General features: G+C 44.3%; 1 non-coding gene across 1 annotated transcript; it reads left to right on the top strand.

Moving 5' to 3' along the window:
* Rnu6-317 (RNA, U6 small nuclear 317) lies at positions 1 to 107 on the top strand. Its single transcript, XR_005499931.1, has one exon. It is a non-coding gene; the product is annotated as a U6 spliceosomal RNA (small nuclear RNA).
* The last annotated feature ends 7,818 nt before the right edge of the window (positions 108 to 7,925 follow it).

Raw genomic sequence — 7,925 nt, 5'->3', positions numbered from 1 at the left:
GTGCCCACTTCGGCTGCACATATACTAAAATTGGAACGATACAGAGAAGATTAGCATGGCCCCTGCACAAGGATGACACACAAATTCATGAAGCATTCCATATTTAAAACAACAGGGTTGGGGATTTAGCTCAATGGTAGAGCGCTTGCCTAGCAAGCACAAGGCCCTGGGTTCGGTCCCCAGCTCCGAAAAAAAGAAAAGGGAAAAAAAAACAACAACAAAAAAAAAAAAAAAAAAAAAAAACAAAACCCTCTAAAGAACTGGAAGAGCTTGAAGAGCTCGAGACCCCATATGAACAACAATGACAAGCAACCAGAGCTTCCAGGGACTAAGCCACTACCTAAAGACTATGCATGGACTGACCCTGGACTCTGACCTCATAGGTAGCAATGAATATCCTAGTAAGAGCACCAGTGGAAGGGGAAGCCCTGGGTCCTGCTAAGACTGAACGTGATTGTTGGGGGGAGGCCGGCACTGGGGGCAGGATGAGGAGGGGAACACCCATAAAGAAGGGGAGGGGGAGGGATTAGGGGAATGTTTGCCCAGAAACCGGGAAAGGGAATAACACTCGAAATGTATATAAGAAATACTCAAGTTAATAAAAAAAAAAAAAAAACCTCTAAAATGGTTATGGTTGTGGCTCAATGGTAAAACATTTTTCTTGACTATATAAGACCAGGACCACAGAAAAATAAAATTGGTAGTTCGTACTTTGTTATCCCAGCTATTTTGAATGCTAAGGAAAAAGGATTGGAGGTATAAGACCAGACAGGCAAGTTAATGAGGCTCTGTCTCAAAATTAATTTTAGTTTAGACGGGATCTCATGTGGCTCAGGCTGACCTCAAACTTGCTGTGTAGCTGATACTGGCCTTCAAAATAATCTTTTAAAAGGCTGGTGTTGTAGTTTAGTGGCAAAGTGCTTACTCAATGTAGAGATTAGGCTGTGCCCTGCTCTACGTTAATACACATTATGTGGAATCATGGTTTTCAGGCTGTGCCTTGCCTTAGGTGACTCCATTTTATAAGCAGCGTTTGGCCAAGTGCAGCTATAGAGGCAGGAAGACTGTATCTTATTCATGCACATAGGCACCACCACTTTTTCAGCACCACCCATGAGGCACAGACTGATAAATGACATTCCTAACAAGTTGCAAGGTTACCACTTTTGAGCTTATCAAAGTATACTAGAACACTCTCAGAAAAGCTTAGCCTTGCCAGGCGGGAGAGGGGCGGGGGAGCCAGGTGTGTGTGTGTGCACGCCTATAATCCTAGCACTCAGGAAGCTGAGGCAGGTGAATCTCTTGAGCTGTAGGCCAGGGCTACACAGAGAATTTCTGTCTCAAACCCCTGAGCGAGAAAGAGAGAGAAGCGGGGAAGGAGGGGGAGGCCTTTTGAATGTATTGAATACACCAGACCTAAAAGGATACACCAGACCCTTACCTGACACTTAAATGAAGAGACACCAAACACTCTGGTGGCCACAATGGTGATAGAGATAGGACCCAATAAACCATCACCTGACCATCCCCTACGGTATGTGCCTCAAGGGATGGATAGGCAAAAACACTCTTTATTGTCCCCTGGGGCTTTGGCTCAGCCTATCTGACAACTTGTCACTACCTACACTCAAGTTTAAGTCTGTCCATCAGTCCATCTGGAACGGTCTTTCCATCTGGACCCAGTCCTGCCCTTCACCTCCATGGCCCTGCTCCTGCACATCACCAGCAACTCCCCCTTTGGGTTTGTAATATCTTATCTAACCACATGCGTATAAGCTCTCGGCCTGTCTTCAGTAAGACCTCTTGGAATTTAAAGGCCTCTTTACCTCTCTTAGTTAGGGTTACTATTGCTGTGATGAAACACCACGACCAAGACCAGCAATTTGGGGAAGAAAAGGATTGTGGTTTATATATGTGGGGTCACAGTCCATTAAGGCAAAAGAAAAACACAAACTTGGCTCTAACTTGTTCAGCTCTCTCTCTCTCTCTCTCTCTCTCTCTCTCTCTCTCTCTCTCTCTCTCTCTCTCTCTCCCTCTCCCCCCCCCCATCACTTTTTTTGAGACAGGGTTTCTGTCCATAGCCCTGTGCTCAACCTCACAGAGATCTGCCTGCCTCTGCCTTCCAAGTGCCAAGTGCTGGGATAAAAGACAAGCAGCACTAAGTTCAAGTCAACCTGCTTTCTTTTAGAACCTAGGACCACCAGCCCCAGGGTGTCCCCGTCCACAATGTGCTGGGCCTTCTCATATCAACCACTAATTAAGAAACTGCCCTTACGGGGTTGGGGATTTGGCTCAGTGGTAGAGTGCTTGCCTAGCAAGCACAAGGCCCTGAGTTCGGTCCCCAGCTCCGAAGAAAAGAAAAAAGAAAAAAAAGAAAAAGAAAAAGAAAAAGAAAAAGAAAAAGAAAAAGAAACTGACCTTACAGGCTTGCCTACAGTCCAATCTTAGGGAGGCATCTTCTCCATTGAGGTTCCCTCCATTCTGATGACTCCAGTTTGTGTTAATTTGGCATGAAATCAGCCAGCACAACCTTTACTGTTGCTGTTACTGTTGGTGGTGGTGGTGGTGGTGGCTGCTGCTGCTGCTGCTGTTGCTGCTGTTTTTAGTCTATGGGTGTAAGTGCTTACCTAGATGAATGTATTATACACCATGTGGGTTTCTGGTGCCTACAGAGGACAGAAAGGGACATTTCATCCTTTGGATTTGGGTGCTGAACACTATCCTGGGTCCTCAGTAAAAGCAGCCAGTCCTTTTAACCACTGAGCCATGTCTCCAGATCCTTTATTTCTTTGATGCAATGTACGTTGGTTTTTGCTTCTGTCTTCAGGTTCCGTTTTGGTTTGGTTTGGTTTGGTTTTTTGTTTTTGTCTTTTGTGGGGTTGTTTTATTCCATTTTGTTTCTGAGACAGTCTCCTGTAGTTCAGATAAGCCTCAGACTCTCTATAGAGCCAGGAATGAACTTCAACTCCTAATTTTCCTACCTTCACTTCCCAAATGCTACCACACCCAGGTCTCTTTATTAGCCATTCTGTAACCTACCTTCTGACATTGTATAAAGATAGACACATACATGGGGGCTGGAGGGATGGCTCAGTGGTTAAGAGCACTGACTGCTCTTCCAGAGGTCCTGAGTTCAATTCCCAGCAACCACATGGTGGCTCACAACCATCTGTAGTGTGATCTGATGCCCTCTTCTGGTGTGTCTGAAGACAGCTACAGTGTACTCATACACATTATTAAATAAATGATATTTAAAAAAAAAAAAAAGATAGACACATACCTGCTTTGCTAAGTGCCATGAATTGTATGATCTGAGTTAATATTAATAATTAATACTGAAACAAACAGACAACACTAGAGCTAAAGATCAGTTGGTAGAGTATTTTCCTAGCAAACACAAAGTCCTGGGTTTGATGCTCAGTAGGACATAAAACTGGGCATGATAATGGTACAAGCCTGTAAGTCCAACACTGAAAAATTGAAACAGTAGAATTAGGAAGTTCAAAGTCAAATTCTGCCCCTTGGTAAGTTCAAGGATGGCTTTGGCTATGTGATATCCTGTCTCCAAAAATAAAAGATTGGTATTTCAAAAAAACTGTGGGGGCTGGAGAGATGGCTCAGCGGTTGAGGGCACTGCTCTTCCAGAGGTCCTGAGTTCAATTCCCAGCAACCACATGGTGGCTCATAACCATCTGTAATGGGATTCCATGCATTCTTCTGGTGTCTGAAGACAGGAACTGTGTACTCATATAAATAAAAATAAATAAATCTTTAAAAAAACTGTGAAGACTGGAGAGAAGGTTTAGTAGTTAAGAGCACTTGTTGTTGCTCTTGCAGAAGACCTGGATTCAGTTCCCAGCACCCACATAGTGGCTCACAACCATCCATAACTCCAGTTTTAGAGGAGTTGATCTCTCTTCCAAGAGCAGCAGGCACACATGAGATATACATACATTCGTGCTGGCCAAATACTAGTACAGATAAATACATCCTTTTGTTTTCAAGTGAAAAAGAAGAACCTGTGGTTGCCAATTACTGTCAAGAGAAATCGGGACTACTTAGTAAATTACAGGCAGCAAAACTGATGTGACTTGTAAAATTTATTTTTTAAAGATTTATTTATTATATATAAGTACACTGTAGCTGTCTTCAGACACACCAGAAGAAGCCATCTGATCTCATTACAGATGGTTGTGAGTCACCATGTGGTTGCTGGGAATCGAACTCAGGATCCCTGGAAGAGCAGTCAGTGCTATTAATCACTGAACCATCTCTCCAGTCTATAAATGTATTGCTAATAAAATTTAACACAGTGGAAAGACACAAACAAGTCCAGTTTGGGCAGCCCATCATTCCTATCATTGCCATTGTTGTCAAATACAATTAAGATGCCAGAAATTCCTAAAATTAATGCAAAGGAAGGAATTTACAGACTTCAGTGCTTGAGCCTACCTGGCCACTCCTTTGACTTTGGAACTATCTATAAGGCACAGAAAGTCAGAAACTTCTCAGGAGACAATCCCCTGAGGCTGGCAGAAATGGTGGCAAAGGCAACTCCCTGCTTTCAAAAGAGGTTGGCCAAGATGATCATGGCCCAAGAAATAGAACATCCTCCTGGGCACAGAATCTGTGACATCATAAAATGGCATGGCACAGGTTGGGGGAGGCAGTGCCACAGAGGACCCTTTAGCCAACAGGTTGTCAATTCTCAAAGTCCCTGATTGGTCAAGAAGATTCTAGATTTGGTGAATCATGCCTAGTATAAGCCATTAGGTCCTCCCTGATCCTGAGCCAAAGACAGGTGAGGATGTAGGCCCCTGATCCTCCCAGAAGAAGAGATAGATAGGTACTGCTGAGAAGAACCAAAGTCTGCAGTGACATCGCTACTCTGTCCTCCCTTCCTGGTGAATTATCAACAAAGCTGAGGGAAGAGACACCTGAAGGACAGTTAGTAGACAAAGCATTGAGCTATACAATGAAAACTCCCCCTCTGCCTCCCAACTGAGAGAGGCGGAAACGTCCGGGCAGGGCAAAGGATAGTTGGTGCGGACCCAGGGAGTGAACATCCCTGGTGCTTGCTGAGGCCAGACCCACCTTCAGAAGTTCTGATGACTTGGCCTGGTGAACTAAATATGTAGCTGAGGCTAGTCTTTTTTTTTTTTTTTTTTTTTTTTTTTTTTTTTTTTTTTTTCAGAGCTGGGGACCGAACCCAGGGCCTTGCGGTTGCTAGGCAAGCGCTCTACCTCTGAGCCAAATCCCCAACCCCAAAAAGACACCTCCCCTGTCAAGTTGCTTCTTTTCTTTTTTATCTTTTTTTTTTTTTCCGGGGCTGGGGACCGAACCCAGGACCTTGCGCTTCCTAGGCAAGCGCTCTACCACTGAGCCAAATCCCCAACCCCGAGGCTAGTCTTGAACTCTTGATCCCTCTGCCTCCATTTCCAAAGTGCTAGGATTGTAGTTATAGGGAGGCATTTCTGCTTTTAGTTATGCTAGGTAGGTGTGTGTGTGTGTTGTCTGTGTGTGTGTCTGTGTCTGTGTGTGTATGTGTGTATGTGTCTGTGTCTCTGTGTGTATCTGTGTCTCTGTGTGTATCTGTGTGTGTCTGTCTGTGTCTGTGTCTGTGTGTATGTGTGTATGTGTCTGTGTCTGTGTCTGTGTCTCTGTGTGTATCTGTGTCTGTGTGTGTATCTGTGTGTGTCTGTCTGTGTCTGTGTGTGTTTGTCTGTCTGTGTCTATGTGTCTGTATCTGTGTGTGTCTGTGTGCTATCTGTGTGTGGGTGTCTGTGTCTGTGTGTGTGTTAGTGTGTGTATCTGTGTGTGTGTCTATGTGTCTGTGTGTGTTTGTGTGTTTTACAGGGATTAAACCTTGGACCTCACACATGCCAGGAAAGATTTACAACTCAGCTATATTCCCAGCTCTATGGTGTCAGAAGTTTCTCAAATACTCTCATCACCAGACTCTCTTGAGAGCAGAGTGTGCTCTGTAGGGCAGACTTCTTTTAACTACTCTATCTGGAAACTTAAAGGAGTGAGACTCAGGAAGTGTTATGGTTTGTCAAGTCTATACCTGTAATGGTAATGGTATCTCAGTTTTATTATTCACAGCATCTAAAAGAACTAGTCACCTTGTGAATATACTGACTCTATCTCAAAAGAAAAAACAAAACAAAATGCATAAGGATGCATATCTGAGATCCCAGCATTCAGGAAACTAAGGCAGGAGAATTGCCATGAGTTTGAGGCCATCCTGAACTACACAGTATATGCCAAACCGGATAGGGTCACACAGCAAGACTCTGACTCAACATAGGAAAAGACACACACACACACACACACACACACACACACACACACACACGCATGCATGCACACATACAGAGAGAGAGAGAGAGAGAGAGAGAGAGAGAGAGAGAGAGAGAGAGAGGCACAAATGTAGAGTTTTGGTTGTTTGGTTGTTTGTTTGATTGGTTTGGTTTGGTTTGTATTTCAAGACACGGTTTTTCTGTGCAGCCCTGGCTATCCTGGAACTCTCTCTGTAGACCAGGCTAGTCTGAAACTCAGAGATCTACCTGCCTCTGCCTCCCAAGTGCTGAGATTAAAGGTATATACCACCAACAACAACCTTCTCCACCACAACCTCCCCAACCCCTGGTTTAGATGTAGAGTTTTTGCCTGTCCTAATTAACTTTGTCAACTTGACAGGCTAGATTCATCTGAGAGGAAAACCAAAGTACTAGGATTGTAGTTGTAGGGAAGTGTCTGGATCAAATTGAGGAAGTGTCTGGATCAAATCAGCCTGTGGGCCTGTCTGTGTGAAGACTGTCTTGAAGACTGTGGGCTCACTGTGGGTGGCACTATCCCTAGGCAAGTGATCTAGGGCTGAATAAGAAAACTAGCTAGGTTGGGGATTTAGCTCAGTGGTAGAGCGCTTGCCTAGGAAGCACAAGGCCCTGGGTTCGGTCCCCAGCTCCGAAAGAAAGAAAAGAAAAAAAAAAAAGAAAGAAAACTAGCTAAGTGCCGACAAAGCCCTGAAAACCTTCCAGGAGGAATTCATGCCAGTGGAGACCTTCTCAGAGTTCCTCGACGCAGCAGGTCTTCTATCAGAAATCACCGACCCAGAGAGCTTCCTAAAGGACCTGTGACCTATGACGTTGTCTGTCACCCAGGCCATTGAAGGACCTAGGAGCTGTGAGCTGTCCCGGCCAGAGTGAGTGTGTACATCTTGAAATAAATGAATGACTTAGTACAAAAAAAGAAAGAAAGAAAGAAAGAAAGAAAGAAAGAAAGGAAGGAAGAAAGAAAGAAAGAAAACTAGCTAAGTAGGAGACTGTGAGCAAGCCAGCAAAGAATTTTTTTTCATGGCTCCTGCTTCCAGGTTTATGCCTTGAGTTCTGGCTACACCTTCTCTCAGTGATGGGCTGTCACCTGGACATGTAAGCCAAATAAACCCTTACCTCCTCACATCGCTTTTTGTCAGTGTTTTATAAAAATGAAACACTGCTTAACATGTCTGAAGCCTTGAGTTCAATTTCCAGCACTGAAGAAAATAAAGTCAACATTTACCATGCATGGTGTCAAATATATGCCATCCCAGCACTGGGAGAGGTGGAGGCGGGAAGGTCAGGACTTTGATGGCTAGCTTCAGCTAAGCAGAAAGTTCAAGGCCAGACTAAGTTACCTCAAACCCTGTCTCAGAAAACAAACACAGGGAGAAGCAACAGGGAGGCAGACGTAAGTGATCCTTGCCTCATATCTCTGCACAGATAAAGGTTGTTATGAATATTTTTTTTCTTTTTTTCGGAGCTGGGGACCGAACCCAGGGCCTTGCGCTTCCTAGGTAAGCGCTCTACCACTGAGCTAAATCCCCAACCCCCGTTATGAATATTTCTTAAGGAGTGGATTTCTATAGGTCAATTTATCTTATC

Source organism: Rattus norvegicus, chromosome 1 (assembly GCF_036323735.1).
Source record: "Rattus norvegicus strain BN/NHsdMcwi chromosome 1, GRCr8, whole genome shotgun sequence".
Taxonomy (NCBI): Eukaryota; Metazoa; Chordata; class Mammalia; order Rodentia; family Muridae; genus Rattus; species Rattus norvegicus.
Note: the sequence above shows the minus strand (reverse complement) of the source record. Positions and strands in the feature narration are given on the sequence as shown.